Source organism: Myodes glareolus, chromosome 18 (genome assembly GCF_982192425.1).
Source record: "Myodes glareolus chromosome 18, mMyoGla1.1, whole genome shotgun sequence".
NCBI classification, from domain to species: domain Eukaryota; kingdom Metazoa; phylum Chordata; class Mammalia; order Rodentia; family Cricetidae; genus Myodes; species Myodes glareolus.
Window position 1 is genome coordinate 44,402,095 of NC_142043.1, and position 17,470 is coordinate 44,419,564.

The 17,470-nt window shown below is 41.7% G+C and overlaps 1 pseudogene; it reads left to right on the top strand.

Moving 5' to 3' along the window:
- The first annotated feature begins 570 nt into the window (after window positions 1–570).
- On the top strand, window positions 571–7,002 carry LOC146890792 (transcription initiation factor TFIID subunit 10 pseudogene; annotated as a pseudogene).
- The last annotated feature ends 10,468 nt before the right edge of the window (window positions 7,003–17,470 follow it).

Genomic DNA, 17,470 nt, shown 5'->3' on the forward strand with positions numbered 1-17,470 from the left:
AAAAAAAAAAGACTAAAGGTCCAACTAAATTCCTACTCCATTTGGGAGAAAACAATGGGATCCCCCCAGGGAATGAATGCTTTGTTTACAGACTGTTTTGGTCCAGGCAGTGAAGCTACTTGCCCTGTTCTAATAAAGGAATGTTTAACTAAGAATATTGCTTGCCATGTTCAACTGGTTTGCCCATTTCCTTTTATCATTTAACATAGTTTTTTATCTTGCCCCTGCTTACTGGGATCTGGGATCTGGGGTATTTTACACAAATAGAAATTAAACACAGGTGATTTCAGTATTCACTGGAAATCCCTCAGTACATTTTGTGACAGGTCTGAAGAGACTCCCAGCAGTTCATGACATTACAAAACTGAAGAACTGCTTTGGAGAGAATGATTTTTGAGCACAAGAATCTAGGAGAAATGCTAATAAATAGATGATATCTGTGTTAGTGGGAACAGCCTAGGGATAGGGAATGAGGTAGAATCATAGAAAGCCATAGCGCCCTCATTTCTAAATGTTGTGTCAGTTCTGTAGGAAGTTGAGAGGAAGAGGACTTCAAAACTAGGGATACCAATGCCAACTGTTGAGAATAAGCTTTTACGTTATGCTCCTTGGAGGATGATGGAAAAGCTTGATAACTCCCCAAAGGCCATAGAAAAGTACAGCATTGTAGAATCCACTGACTCAGCTTCTGCTGGTGAGTCACTGCTACAATGTAGATTTTACTAGAGGTAAACATTAACCACGAGAGGTAAAATTCTCTTTCACTTTCCATGATGCTAAACCACAAATTCTGCCAACTGGGAAAACTTACCTGTAGGTGTGCCTAATTAGAAAACTTCTTCGGTTGTTTGCTGTAGTCTTTATCCTTGTAATAGTAAAACTATGACTCAAGTTAGTAATGGCTACCAGTGGGAAAGTTGGGGAACAGGACAATGAAAAAAGGGAACAAACTGGCAATTATGGTAACCATAATTAGAAACTTGAGAAAACAAATTTGATTGTGAAACTGTATATGCAAACTATGGAAACTGCATCAATAAAAATGGCTGAGGCAATCCCCAGCCACTTGTTTGAAACAGTTGACACCCCAACATGCCTGATAGGATAGTACTTTACTATACATGTGTGTTATATAAAATGGTATTCTACCTGAGTAACCTGCAGATCCTCTGGGAGTGAGTTCAACTGTGGAATGGTAGATAACTCAACAACTTTTGAGAAGGTTGAGAGAAAAAAAAATGGATAGACTACAAAAATAAGTAAAAGGCCATCATTTTCCAAACAAACAACATAATAATTAGAATATAACTAATAAAATTACACAATATAGATGACACCAATGAAAAAAGGAGACACAAATAGAGACCAACAAATTTTCCATGTCCCTTAAACAATAACTATAAGATTCTAACAAAAGGAAAGCAAGGAAATCACCCTCTGGACTCAAGTTCTATTTTTCTCCAGGAATACAAAGTGGGATGGGCAAGGATGGAAGTTTCACCAAAAGTGGATAGATTTGCTGGATACCTTCAGATGTTTCTTTAAAGTAGAAAGTATTTTTGACTACTAAAAGTATCTCCTTCCGATATGAAAAGAAAAAGAATGTCTGTTAGGATCATTTAGAAACCATTTTGTTTTTACAAGTGAGGAAGTGAAAACCTGTTCAAATTAATTGCAAGATAACACTGTTACATAAACAGGGTATGATTTGTAGTATACAACCACAGTGACTTGTTCTGCTGTAATTGCCTCACAAATCACATAGTGTTTAAACAAGTCTATCCCCAGCTGTCTGTCTAGGTTAGTGCATGTTAGAAGTAATCTTTTCCATGTATGTCCAGGTTTTTATTCTTTTGCTTTGGTCCCTTTAAGGGCAAGTCACGCCCACTCCCAGAGACTTCTGACCTTCTGGTCGCCATCTTAACCCTCTCTCTTCTGTCCCCCTCTCCTGGCATGTGCACACGTGTTTTTCCTCTCTGTGTCCTTTTTTCTATTTCTGCCTTTCTTTCTCTTCTTCATCTTTAAGTAATAAATGTTTACCTCTACGTCTAGACTTACGTCTATTTACTATTATCCACCGCACCCGCCCGCCTGACTCTCCCAGCCGCATGGCACCAGCTCTGCCACTTGGCCGGGGAACCTGCACTGCTTTGGTGGCAGCCTCTGCCTGGCTCGCAGGCCGCTTGGGGCACCCCACCATCATATTTTTAAAGAACAAAATTGGTGCCGCATGACTCAGATATTCTGAACCGGGTTCTCTTTCCACTCCCACCACTGGCTTCCCAGATGGCTTTAATTGGTGAGTCGCTCCTCGTTCTGGTATAGACGGTTGCTTTCGTTATGCTATGGTAGCTTTCCTTTACCGGAATTGTGCTTGGACGACCCCGGGGGTTGGTCCGCCTGCATTAGCACTGCATACTTCCCGTGCTGTGCATTCAACTGGGGACCGGGTCCTCAGTTTCTTTCATTTGACTGGGGACTGGGTCCTCAGTTTCTTTATCTTTTTTCATTTTCACTTCTTTTCTTTCCTTTTTCTCTCCTCTCGTCGTAACCGCCGCTATGGAGAAGCCCTGGCCTCTGGTTTCTGAGTAACCTGCCCAGATCCAGCTAGGCCCATAGCACCCCACCTGTGGATCGAGGATGCTCGTTCATGTGGTCCTGGGCGTTTGTTTTGTTTGTGTGGGTTTTCACAATTCAGACTCTGGATAGCAACCATCCATGGCAGGCGGCCCCTGGCTTTCAAAATTCCTGCTGGCTTTTCCATTCCAGCCGTGACATGGTGCAGTTTTTTCGGTTCCAGCCTTTTGCCCCCCTCTGCGGCGTATGGTTTGGCATGGCGGCTCAGCAACAGGGCAGATCACACCTTTAGGTCACTCTTTATTAAGCTTAAATACCTACAGCTCAAAAATTGTAACTTTTCCCCCACAACACGTGGTTGCCACCATGTTCATTGGGGTCAGGTAACTTTATTGCTATCTTGGCCAAGAGCCAGGTCATGTGACCAAGCTCTCCCATTGTTATGTATATCCTGCCTTCCCCTCCCCCTTTTCAGTGTTCACCAAAATCCTCTCGTTAACAATTACAGGTTTTTTGCATAGTGACGTACTTCTGATAGGGTCCATCAGAAACATGCACTTTGCCTAATTCCTGTTCCATCTTTCTATGTATAATAATTATTCATTACATCTCATTTCAGACTACAAAATCATAAGTCTCATATTTTAAACTGGTATGTACTTTTAACTCTCTTATATTTAATATTAAGCTGTTCTCTACCATTGTCAGTTCTGCCACTAATCTTAATGTTACAAACAGTTTTTTTCTTTCTGTCTGTCTTCTTACAAGTGTGGATCTTACCTGTTAAAAGCCAGTACAGTCAAGTTCAGACCCAACCTTCCAGACAGATTCTATACTGCAGCTATACCTAACAAGCAGCCTCAATTGCTCAGAGATCTGGGGAATGCGATATTTAAGTATTTAATTATTTTAAAAAAACTTTTCATAACAAAAAGAGACAGGTTGGCTCCTAGCAACACTCCGTTTCCTCCAAGAAGACAGAAGACAAATGGTCACAGAACAACAGAACAACGTCCATCTGCAGTTTGCTTCGACTGCCAAACGCTGACCATTGGGCAAAAACTGCCTATCACCTAAATTAAAGACCTCCAGACGTGGACAAAATCACTGGAATCGACAGCCTAGCTGCCTGGGTAAGGTAGGCCTGTCTTCCTACAGATTTCTTAGACCACAGCGTTTTCTAAAGCGTGACAGGCTCTGTGCTAAACAGCAAAGGTCAAATGCAACCTTCAGCAACCAGGGAGGACCCAAAAGAGTAGCTCTGGGTGCCAACCAAGTAAGTTCTCTGTCATTTTTTAATCAGTAACTCAAGTAAAATCTTATTGTTCTCAAAGATCTCTGACAGTTCGATAGCTGAGAGGTTTTGCCACGTTGCCTCACCAAATAAAAATACCTTTCATTGTACAAAAATACATCATAGCCATTATACAATACATATGTCTAAAACTTCTATTTTTCTTATGAGTTCCAGGGAGCTGAATTAAAGAACCCACCGTAAACAGGTCAGATACATACCCCTCAATTCCCTGGTCCTAAACATTTTTTTCTTAATTTAACTTTGTCCTCTGTTCTACTAATACCCTAACCAGGTACAAGGGACACCAGACATTTCCATGCCACAGACACCTGTCGGGAGCAGAGACCAACTATGCCAGAATGTGACCAGCACCCAGCCTTCTCTTGGATCTCCCTCCCCCACAAAAAATGACGCCCACAAATCAGCCAGAGGCAGTCTTGAGAATTCACCGCCCCAATTCCTTCAAGCTGTAATGTCTAATCTTCTACTTTTTATTATAAAAAGGATCCAGGAATGTTATTCTTTTGCTTTGGTCCCTTTAAGGGCAAGCCATGCCCACTCCCAGCGACTTCTGACCTTCTGGTCGCCATCTTAACCCTCACTCTTCTGTCCCCCTCTCCTGGCGTGTATATACGTGTTTTTCCTCTCTCTCTGTCCTCTTTTCTATTTCTGCCTTTCTTTCTCTCCTTCTTCTTTAAGTAATAAATGTTTACCTCTATGTCTAGCCTTACGTCTATTTACTATTATTCAACGCACCTGCCTGCCTGAGTCTCCCGGCTGCATGGCACCAGCTCTGCCGCTAGCCAGGGGAACCTGCACTGCTTTTGCGGCAGCCTCTGCCTGGCTCACAGGTCACTCGGTGCACCCCACCATCATATTATTAAACAACAATACAGGTGACATGCCAGAAGATGTTGTCAGGTCCCCTGGATCTGGAGTAACAGGCAGTTAAATGTCTCCAGGTTAGGGTGTTGGTATTTGTATACAGGTCAATCCCAAGAAGAAAACTTGTTAAGTGACATGCGCCACCTTTCACTGATTGACAAAAACACAAACCTAAATAAAGAAAGAAGTAGGTAAATGCTGCCTGGGAACCTGATGCATCAGTATTGAGATTTTTGGTATGTGGCCAGGTAGGCTGCCTGCAGACCTTCCCCACTATCTGTAACCCAAGACCCAATACTCAGGGTTGCCCTAGGGCTACAACAGATCACCAGCTACAACTTCCTCTCCCCTGTCAATGTCTCTGTGGATTTCACAACACATCCTCACCTGCCCTTCCCTTCTACCCTCATTCCTGTGTCCCCGCCATAACTGGTTCAGTCACCTGCCTGCTGAAATACTTGCCATATCTTCTTGCCAATACTTGCCAGGCTTTCTGGAGATCGACCACATTATCTGCTTCCCCAGACCCAATTTTCACAGTTGCCCCTTAGGCTGGACGAGAACAACAGAGGCTCCCCTTCCCCATTCTCTGGACCTCCTGTAAACACCTAGGGTAAACTCCCACTGGCTTCCCCTTCTTCTAGTTTCCAACACCAGCAAGGATTCTCCACTGCACACACCAGTCAAGGTCAGTATAAAAAGCACTACTCACCTCCTAAACACCCTGAAATTCCAGAGAACAAACAGAAACACAGAAATAAAACTCCTAACCTACCAGGACTCACTCAGAAATCAGCACCTAGACTTAATCACACCAAACCCAGATGCCTAGACTCCAGCACAGGAACATAACCCCGAGCAGGCAGGGATGGGTTTCACCACTAGAGCCCAGCTATCATATCACAGCGGCTCCTGATATTGCATCAGGCTGAAATATAAGAAAAAGACATTAAAACCAACTATATCAAGATGACAGAGCTCCTTTAAAGAAAAATTAATAAATCCCCCAAATAAATTTAGGAAAACAGAAATAGTTGTAGAAACTCAATAAACCGCTCAAAGAATGCCCGAAAAAGACAAGCGATTGGTTGAAACCTATAATTTCCTCCCAAAATAAAGACAAGGAAAAAAAAGAAACAAAAACAAATCAGTAGTTGAAGGAAATAAATCAAACTGTTCAAGACCTAAACATGGAAATAGAAGAAATAAAGAACATACAAACTGAAAAAATCCTGGAAACGAAACATTGAGATGGATTAGTATGACTGACTTTGCACCACTGGACTACAAGGTCAGGATCAGGTGTTCAAAGCAATGCTCAATTTCAGACAGGAAGGGAAGCCTTAGCTATTTGGGACATTGATATAATCCAGTATTTTTCAGTCTTCCTAATGCTGAGACCCTTTAATACAGTTCGATTGTTGAGGTGATTCCTAACTATAAGATTATCTCCACTGAGGTTGGCAGCCTCTCCCACCAGCACTACGAAATGCAGCCGCTCCGGCATGGACCCCAAGTCGGCACAGGCCTGTGCGGCCTCGGTTGCTGCTGCAGCGCCTCCAGTGTTGGCTCCCACCACCGGGCCCACCAGCACAGCTGCCAAGAGCAAGACCAGCCCCGCAGGGGCCGGGGTTGGAGCGGCCATTATGAGCAGTGGTCCCATAGCTGCATGGGGATGGGAGCTAGCAGAGAGGCCGACTTCGGTGGTAGCGGGCAGCAAGGCTCCCCCTGAAGGGGCAATGTCTAATGGGGTTTACGCCCTGCCGACTGCAGCCAAAGGATAATTGAAGACATAGAGTCCAGCAGGCCTCTGGTGGACTTCTTGATGCAGCTGGAGGATTACACCCCTACTATCCCAGATGAAGTGTCTGGTTATTACCTGAACCATGCTGGCTTTGAAGCTTCAGACCCAGGCATAATCCGGCTCATCTCACCAGCTGCCCACACATTCATCTAAATATTGCTAATGATGCCCTACAACACTGCAAAATGAAGGGCACCGCCTCTGACAGCCACCAGAGCAAGAGCAAGAAAGGCAAGAACGCCCTAACTATGGGGACTTGTCCCCCACCCTCAATGAATATGGCATCAGTGTGAAGAAGCCTCCGACTTCACCGGAGCCACCTAACCCAGATGTATTTGTCTTTTCCTCTGTCTCCACAACCACCTGTTTTCATATAAACTTTATTATGACAAAAAAAGATTACCTCCATTGCTACTTGTTAATTTTGCTACTGTTGTGAATTGTATAGTAAACATCTGTGTTTTCTGATGGACGTAGGTGACCCCTGACAAAGATTCTTTGACCCCCTAGAAACATCAACAATAATGTGAAAACCGCTGCTCTAAAATAATATAAACATATAAACACATAGATAAATGGCACTTAAGGAAAAAATTGGAATGAAATTCTTAAAGATTATGAAATGTTTGGAAAATAGAAACCATAGAGATTTGAGCAATAAAACATTTAAAATGAAATTTAGAAAATGATATCAATAACTGACTTGTTAAAGAGATAAAAATAATTGGAAAAACACTTAGCTAAACTGACTTTGAAAGGAGTGGGCACTTCCCATGTAGACAGAATGCCATTCGTAAGATACTGTATGACTTTGTCCCATGTAAAATGTTAGCTGCCGAGTGCTGTAAGTTGACAAAGAGTGACAGACCATGATCTATGTCTAAAACCTCTTAGCTGACTTTACTGTGTCATCTGGGATTACACATATCTGCAAGGAAAAATGTATGCTCAGTGGTTAAAGCTCTCCTCCCAAAATTCTAAACCCAGCAATTGTGTCTGACTTTTTTCATGTGAAAGCAATTAATACATTCTTGGAAATCACACAGTCACTCAATGTGCTCCATCAGGTCCTTCTTTTTGGTGGAGAGCTGGCTGTGCAGCTCGCTGCCTTAAACTTTAGTCTGTGATCTATCTATCTATTGCCTAATCTGTTTCCCCCTGCAGTACACACACGACACTGTTTCCCCTCTTCTGGCCTGAAGAGAGCCATGCTCCACATGCAAATCCTTTACATCTTCCTGCAGTGGACAGTACATTACGTAATTCAAACTGGTAATTTCCGAACTCTGTTGGGCTACAGGTGTAATCCAAAATGTTAGGATAGTTAGTCTGAGGAACAGCATGGACAATGCCCTGTGGTGCTACAGATAGGGTTCAAATCCATCCCAATCAACATTGAAGACCTTGTGTCAAAATTGAGAATGCTTTTCAAAAATGTTTAACCTGTAGCTATTCAAGAATTATTACACCTATATGACATATTGGGATTTAATATTGGTTGTGTCCCTGTGATGGCCCCTTGAGCAGCATGTTAGAGGCTTTATCTTTGGGGTAAGGTAGAGAATGTTTTGGCCCAGAGCAAATCAGTGTTTAATTCTTTTTCTGGGAGTGTAGCTAATGGCTGATTAATGCTGGGTTAACAAATATTTACATTTTATCTTACTAATCTCTAACAGGCATGGTTGCATACTACTTATCTTTGGGGTATTTGGGAGGCAGTCCTCCCTTCTACTTCCTGAGATTTTGTTTCTTTATCCTTTGGCAAATCCCTATACCATCAATACTATTACTACCAACTGTACTCTTCTATATCAGTTTAGCAGTGGAATGCTACTCTACACAGGAGGTATCATTTACAAGCCTCACAAAATTAACACCAGAAGGATTCTAAACCTAAATGTTAAATCTTACAATCTGGAAGATGCTGGAGAGACCAGAGTTCTCCGAGTTTGGCAAATCTGCCTTGCATAGCTGACTGTTGATATTACATCATAGAAGAGGGATTAGAAAAAGAAAGCAACGTGTATGAGAACATTTTGGAGGAATGCACATATGGAAATGTCTTTAGAAAAGAAGGACTTAAATATATGTAGTTAGTAATGATTGGAAGATCTTGAAATGAAAAGATTGGAAAGCTTTTGCAAATAATGAAGGTCTAAGCAAGTTGTTTTAGGTATATGAAAGATGAGATTTACAAGTCATTTATTTTATTAAGATTGGCAAGTTCAGAGATCAAGTATTTCGAGGACAGGTTGAAATGTATGACAAACAAAAGTTTGTTTAGTTATGTCTGGCTATCACAATATTTTTTCTACACACACGCGCACATACACACACACGCAAAAAACAAGTAACAAGAATCAAAGTATTGTATATAAGAAAATGTATAACCCTTTCTCACCTATTGCAACATTTATGACAAAAGCATCAATGAAGAAGGACTAACAAAAGAGTAGACACAGCACACATGTATTTAATGTTTGCTGTAAATGACAGCCATGCTTCCAAAAAGGGAGACTCAGGGAAATCTTTGTATTGTTCTATTAAATGTGATGCATAGCTAGGTAGTCAAAAGGCTTATGAACAATAAACTGGGGTTACTTAGCAAGACTGTATGCCAAAGACATTTTCCACATTGTCCCCTACACTGTGGAATGTCAGAGGGTTTTAAGGTCTGCTTTGGATAAAGACAGGATGAAGAGAATATGACCTTCTAGCTTGTGTTTTCTCAAATGTCAGTGTATTGTATTTGGGGTGATATCATGCCCAGACAACCTTCAGACCTTATGTCTTACCTCAGCAAAGGAGAGGGATGAGAGATGCAGGCTTGTTTTCACTTGGTAGGAAATACATTTATCATGGAAGAAATGAATGCTCCTTGGAGGAACAGATTGGAGATACAATAGTCATGAAAAAAATTGGTTTCGTTTTCTCTCTTATGACAGGAGTACTTCCTGGTTGATGCCATGATTTCTTTTGGAAGAGTCCACTTATCAATGAGAGGCATTCAGACTCTTCCTTGTTGACTTATTGGTTCTCAGATCCCTTCAGTTCAAAGTCATCACTATATTAATATCTTGTCATGTATGCACACCCTGCACCAAGGACACTCTTATGTGACACATCTGCCCTTTCTGTTAGATTCCTTTTTCTTTTCTTTACCCATTCTTAGTGCTTCCACTTAATGTAAAGTGGTGCATTTTTAACTATTTTTTTCTAATATGTACTTTTTATTATTTGGGAGTGTTTGTGTGTATGTGTCTCTGTGTGTGTAGCTTTGTGCACAGGAGTGCAGGTGGTCTTGGAGGACAGAGATGTCAGTAGCTCCTAGGTAGAGGAACAGACATTTGGGAGCTGCCTGCAATAGGCTCTGAAAGTGATCCTGGGTCCTTTGCACGAGCAGTATACACTCTTAACTGCTGAGCCATCTCTCTAACTTGTACATCTTTTTTTTCTACTTTTTAAGAAAACAAACTATCTTTTTCATTTTACAGACCAATCCTACTTCCCACACCCTTCCCTCCTCCCATTCTTTCCACCTGCCTCCCTACCTCACCCCCATCCACTCTTCAGAGAGTTTAAGATACATTACTTTGGGAATGTCCAAGACCCTCCCTACTGTTTCTAGGCTGAGTAAGGTCTCCATCCGAAGAGAATACCGTCATTTTAATGATACAGTAAATGAAGCCATCGAATCCAAGCATGGTGGCACAGAGCTGTCACCATGGTACTTAGAAAGTGCAGGGAGCAATTTCAGAATTTCAGTCTTCCGATGTGAACATGGTCTACTAGATATTGTGTGGGACCCACGGAACCAATAGAGACTGTGTTCAGGAAATTATCCATAGTGTATCTTTAGTTCACTTTGTCCACAGGCGAACTCTTGTCATTCAGGCCTCAATAGGCAATCAAGGCCTCCAGCAAATAAATCAATCCATCAGGCAGGTTCTTCCAAGTTCCTGGCTTCTGGCTCAGTGCTGAGGAAGTTAGAAGGTGACTTGTGTGCTGCTCTTTCGGATCTGCTGCTAACATTTTACATGGGACAAAGTCATACAGTTTCTTATCAATGGCATTCTCTCTACCAGGGAAGGGCCTACTCTGTTTAAAAGTCAGTATAGCAGAAATGAGCACTGGACTGTGTTGTAATTTGACTTTCCTCCTCAATGCCAGAGTAAGTTAAAAGTACAGCATATTAGAAGAAACCAATGACCTAATTGAAGAAAAATAAGGACTCCAGATTCTGTGGATATATAAACCACCTATTTATCAAGTTTTTCCATCATTATGCACTGAATGCTGTATTTAAAAAATGACAATTTTATTCTCTATTGCTTTTTGTCTGTGAGGTCCTTGGAGCCTGGCTAGAGGCCCTGCTCCTATGCTGAGGGGATCCAGACAGGTGAGTGGGTGGTGGGCCACACAGCCGGATGGTCCCAGGGAAATGAGTACAGGCCCCCTCTAATTCCCTAAGCTTTTTTGCCATCCAGTGGGGTGTTTCCCAGCTGCTGGCTTTCTTTACCACATTCCAGCCTGCCCCCAAAGCACTCCTTTTCATCTGCGAGGTCCATGGATCCCCCAACTCAGCCTGCTTTGGGTCTGAGAGGTTGGGGAGGCAGCAGGAGTATCCTTGCCACTGGGGCTTCTTTGTATCACCCCACCCTGCCTCCTAAGCCTGCCTTTTTGTCTGCAAGGTTCTTGGAGCCCAGCAAGAGGCCCTGATCCTGTGCTGAGCAGATCCAGACAGGAAGAGATGGGCAGGTGCCAATGCAAGAATTCCTCCAACATCCTGAAAAGCAACATAGTAACAACAGAATCCAACAAACACCCAACAAGACTTGAACATCCTAACCCAGAAGAAGTAGAAGAATTTGACTTTAAAAGTAACCTCATGAAAATGATGGAGACCCTTAAACAGGAAGTGAAAAACTCCCTTAAAGACATGGAAGAGAAGACAAACAAAAAGTTTGAAGAAATTAATAAAGTCCTCAAAGGTACCCAAGAAAACCAAGAAAAGGCAATCAAACAGATAAAAGAAACAGTTCAAGACTTAAAAATCAAAATGGAGGTAATGAAGAAAACACAAACCAAAGGATGGCTGGATATGGGAAAATCTGGGTAAATGAACAGGAACTACAGAGAGAAGTATAACCAACAGAATACGAGAGATAGAAGAAAGAATCTCAGGTGCTGAAGATACTAGAGGCAATAGACTCATTGATCAAAGAAAACAGCAAATCCAACAAATTCTTAACACAAAATATTCAGGAAATCTGGGATATCATGAAAAGACCAAACCTAAGAATAATAGGGGTAGAAGAAGAAGAACTCCAGCTCAAAGGCCCAGAAAATATATTCAACAAAATTATAGAAGAAAACTTCCCCAACCTAAAGAAAAATATTCCTATGAAGGTACAAGAAGCTTACAGAACACCAAATAGACTGGATCAAAAAAACCACCCCCTAGCCATATAATAATCAAAACACAAAACATACAGAATAAAGAAAGAATATTAAGAGCTGCAAAGGAAAAGGTCAATAACATATAAAGGTAAACCTATCAGAATTACACTTGACTTCTCAATGGAAATCATGAAAGCTTGAATGTCCTGGATAGATGTGCTGCAGAAACTAAGAGACCGTGGATGCAAGTCCAGACTACTATACCCCGCAAAGATTTCTTTCACTATCGATGGAGAAAACAAGATATTCCATGACAAAAACAGATTTAAACAATGTGTAACCACAAACCCAGCCTTACAGAAAATACTAGAAGAAAACCTCAACCCAAGGAAGCCAACAACACCCACAATAGCACAGACATCTGGGAACCCTCCACCAATACAACTCAAAGAAGGGAAACACGCAAGCACTACCACCAAAAAAAACCACAAAAAAACAAAACAGGAGTTAACAACCACTGGTCATTAATATCGCTTAATATCAAAGGATTCAATTCACCCATGATGGAGGAGGGTTATCTGTCTATTGTGTTATTTTCATTGGTCAATAAAGAGACTGCCTTGGCCCCTTGATAGGACAGAAAATTAGGTAGGCGGAGTAAACAGAACAAAATGCTGGGAAGAGGACTATGAGGCAGATGCCATGGAGCCAGCCACCAGGTCAGACATGCTGAATCTTTCCCGGTAAGCCACACCTCGTGATGTGATACAGATTAATAGAAATGGGTTAATATCAAGATATGAGAGTTAGTCAGTAACTAACTCTCTAGAGATAATGGGCCAGGCAGTGCTTAAATGAATACAATTTGTGTGTTATTTCTGGGGCTAAGCTAGCTGTGCGGGAGCCGGGCAGGATGAAAAGCAGGCCTGCCCACAGCTCCTTTCTACACACCCATAAAAACGCACAGTTTAAGAGAATGGATACAAAAACAGGATCTAACATTCTGCTGTTTACAAGAAACACACCTCAACCACAAAGATAGAAATCTACTCGGAGTAAAGGGTTGGGAAAAGGTTTTTCAAGCAAACGGACCTATGAAACAAGCGGGTGTGGCCATTCTAATTTCTAACAAAATTGACTTCAAACCAAAATCAATCAGAAGAAATGGAAAAGGACATTTTATACTCATAACAGGAACAATTCATCAAGATGAAGTCGTAATCCTGAATATCTATGCCCCTAATATAAAAGCACCCACATATGTAAAAGAAACATTACTAGAACTCAAATCACACGTCAAACCCCACACACTAATAGTAGAAGATTTCAACACTCCTCTCTCAACAAGGGACAGGTCAACCAGACAGAAACTTAACAGAGAAATAAGAGAACTAACAGACGTAATAAATCAAATGGACTTAACAGACATCTATAGAACATTCCACCCAAACAGGAAAGAATATACCTTCTTCTTAGCACCTCATGGAACCTTCTCGAAAATTGATCACATACTTGGTAACTGTTATGGTTGTTTACCACTCCCCACATTCCCCCCCCCCTCCATCTTGGCTTCCCTCTCTGTTCCCTTTTCCACTTTCCTCTTCTTTCTCTCTCTCCTCTCTCATCTCTCCCCCTTCTCCCCCTTTTCCTTCCCATTCATTAACTCAACTAATGAATATCCAATTCAATTCTGTACGATGTGTCTGTACCTCATACCTGCTGGGTTCGCTGGGACCAGCCCACTGCTGCATGGCTGGGCCCTGCCCAGGGCTGGCAGCTTTCAGGACCCACTTCCTGGACCCATTGCCTGGCCCCCACTATTTGGGACCCACAGCAAAAATTATAACAGTAACAAAGCAAAATTCTTTTTTTTAAGTAAATTTTATTAAATTATAAAAGTTTCCATTTCCGCCCCTCTACCCAACACCCTCCCACTCCCCCCACTCCCTCTCCTCCTCCCTCTTCGTCCCTTAGGGCAGTCAGGGTTTCCTGCCCTGTGGGAAGTTCCAGTTCCTTCCCCCTCCCTCCAGGTCCAGGAAGGTGAGTGTCCAAACAGACTGGATCCCCAAAATCCAGTATATGCAGAGGAAACAGGTCCCAGTATCATAATCAATGACTTTTCAGAAAGACGTTGGGCCAGCCACAGTCAGAGAATCCGGCCAAATTCCGAGAATCTGGTTAGATCACGTGCTCGTTCAGTCCCAGTCCAACTGGCCTTGGTAAACTCTCATTAGATCCGTTCCCTTGTATCAGTGGGTGATAGCATCCCTCGCAGTACTGATTTCGTTTTTCATGTTCTTCCTCCTTCTGCTCCTCATTTGGACCTCGGGGGGCTCAGTCCAGTGCTCCAATGTGGGTCTCCGACTGTATCGCCGTCCTTCGCCAGATGAAGGATCTATGGTGATAAGCAAAATATACATCAGTATGGTTATGGGCCAAGGCCGGTTCAGGCACCCTCTCCTCTGTCCAGAGAACAATCTGGGGATCTCTCCTTGGACCTGGGATCCCATATATAATCAAGTCTCCTGTAAACCCGAAAATGACTCCCTTAGTTGAAATATATTCTTCCCTGATCCCATATTCATCCTTCCTCCCTCCCCTCCCCATCCCAGGCCACCGAGCTTTCCCCGTTCCTCCCCTACTCCCTTCTCTCTAACCCTCTCCCCTTCCATCAACCCTCCCACCCCCCCATGCACCCGAGGTTACCTGGGACTCTTGTCTATTTCCTACCTCCTGGTGGATAGCTAAATAATCTTCATCAGGTTCATCTTCTTATTTAGCTTCTCTAGGATCATGAATAATAGGCTCAAAGACCTTTAATTATGGTTAGAATCCACTTATGAGTGAATACATACCGTGTTCCTCTTTTTGGGTCTGGCTTACCTCACTCAGTAAAGCGTTTTCTATTTCCATCCATTTGCATGCAAAATTCAAGATGTCATTGTTTTTTACCGCTGGGTAAAACTCTAATGTGTATATGTTCCACACCTTTTTTAACCATTCTTCTATTGAGGGGCACCTAGGCTGTTTCCAGGTTCTGGCTATTACAAATAGTGCTGCTATGAACATAGTAGAACAAATGCTTTTGTAGTATGTTAGGGAATCTTTAGGGTATATTCCCAAGAGTGGAATTGCTGGGTCCTGAGGGAGGTTGACTCCCAGTTTCCTGAGAAACCGCCACACTGATTTCCACAGTGGCTGCACGAGTTTGCATTCCCACCAACAATGGATGAGTGTTCCCCTCACCCCACATCCTCTCCAGCATAGGCTATCGTTGGTGTTTTTGACTTTAGCTATTCTGACAGGTGTAAGATGGTATCTCAAAGTGGTTTTGATTTGCATTTCCCTGATCGCTAAGGAGGTTGAGCATGACCTTAAGTGTCTTCTGGCCATTCGAAGTTCATCTGTTGTGAATTCTCTGTTAAGTTCAGTACCCCATTTTTTAATTGGGTTAATTAGAGTTTTAGTGCCTAGTTTCTTGAGTTCTTTGTATATTTTGGAGATCAGACCTTTGTCTGATGAGGGGTTGGTGAAGATCTTCTCCCAGTCAGAAGGCAGCCTTTTTGTCCTACTGACAGTGTCCTTTGCTTTACAGAAGCTTCTCAGTTTCAGTAGATCCCATTTATTCATTGTTTCTCTTATTGTCTGTGCTGCTGGGGTCCTACTTAGGAAGAGGCCTCTTGTGCCTATATCTTGTAGACTGCTTCCCACTTTCTCTTCTATCAGGTTCAAAGTGGACGGATTAATGTTGATGTCTTTAATCCATTTGGACTTGATTTTTGTGCATGGTGATAGATATGGATCTACTTTCATTTTTTTACAGGTTGACATCCAGTTATGCCAGCACCATTTGTTAAAGATGCTTTCCTTCTTCCATTGTATACCTTTAGCTCCCTTGTCGAAAATTAGGTGTTCATAAGTTTGTGGGTTAATATCTGGGTCTTCTATTCGATTCCATAGGTCGACTTCTCTGTTCTTATGCCAATACCAAGCTGTTTTCAATACTGTAGCTCTATAATAGAGTTTGAAGTCAGGGATGGTAATGCCTCCAGAAGTTCTTTTATTGTATAAGATTGTTTTGGCTATCCTGGGTTTTTTGTTTTGCCATATAAACTTGATTATTGTTCTCTCAAGGTCTGTGAAGAAGTTTGATGGGATTTTGATGGGGATTGCATTGAATCTATAGATTGCTTTTGGTAGAATTGCCATTTTTACTATGTTGATTCTCCCAATCCAAGAGCAGGGGAGGTCTTTCCATTTTCTGGTATCCTCCTCAATTTCTTTCTTCAAAGACTTAAAGTTTTTGTCAAATAGGTCTTTCACTTCCTTGGTTAGAGTAACCCCAAGATATTTTATGCCATTTGTGGCTATCATGAAAGGTGATGCTTCTCTGATTTCCCTCTCTGCTTCTTTATCCTTTGTGTATAGGAGGGCCACTGATTTTTACAAAGCAAAATTCTAAAATACAACAAAAAAATGGAGTAACCACCTGTGTCTTATCAGATCACCATGGAATAAAATTAGAATTTAGCAACAATTACACCCCCAGAAAGCCTATAAACTCATGGAAACAAAACAGTCAACTACTGAACCACCTCTGGGTCAAGGAAGAAATGAAGAAAGAAATTAGAAATTAAAGTCTTCCTTGAATTCAACGAAAATGAAGACACAACATACCCAAACCTATGGGGCACTATGAAAGCAGTACTAAGAGGAAAGTTCATAGCATTAAGAGCCCACATAAAGAAAATGGAGAAAGCTCACATTAGAGACTTAACAGAACACTTGAAAGCTATAGGAAAAAAAGAAGCAGACTCACCCAGAAGGAGTAGAAGACTGGAAATAATGAAACTGAGGGCTGAAATAAACAAAATAGGCACTTGGGAGGCAGAGGCAGGTGGATCTCTGTGAGTTTGAGACTAGCCTGGTCTTCAAGAGCTAATTCCAGAACAGGCTCCAAAGCAACACAGAGAAAACTTGTCTCAAAAACCCAAAATAAATAAATAAATAAATAAACAAAATAGAAACACAGAAAACAATCCAAAGAATCAGTGAAACAAATAGCTGGTTCTATGAGAAAATCAATAAGATTGACAAATCCTTATCCAAACTAATCAAAAGCCAGAGAGAGAACACACAAATTAACAAGATCAGAAATGAAAAGGGGGACATAACAACAGATACTGAGGAAATTCAGAGGATCAAAAGCCTGTACACCACAAAATTGGAAAATGTAAAAGAAATGGACATTTTTTAGATAAATACCATATACTAAAATTAAATCAAGACCAGGTGAACAATTTTAATAGACTTAGTGTGGTATTTAAAAAAATAACTTTTATTCTCTGTTTTTGGCTATGTGAAATGAGCTGCTGTGGGCTCTCAGTCATAAATGGTAAACATCATAACCTTTCACTGTTATTTGTAAACTTAGCAGGTAAAGAAAGGCTTAATTTTGTCAATAACAATGTTCCTCTGGTTAGGCATGGAGGTCCATAATTATAAAA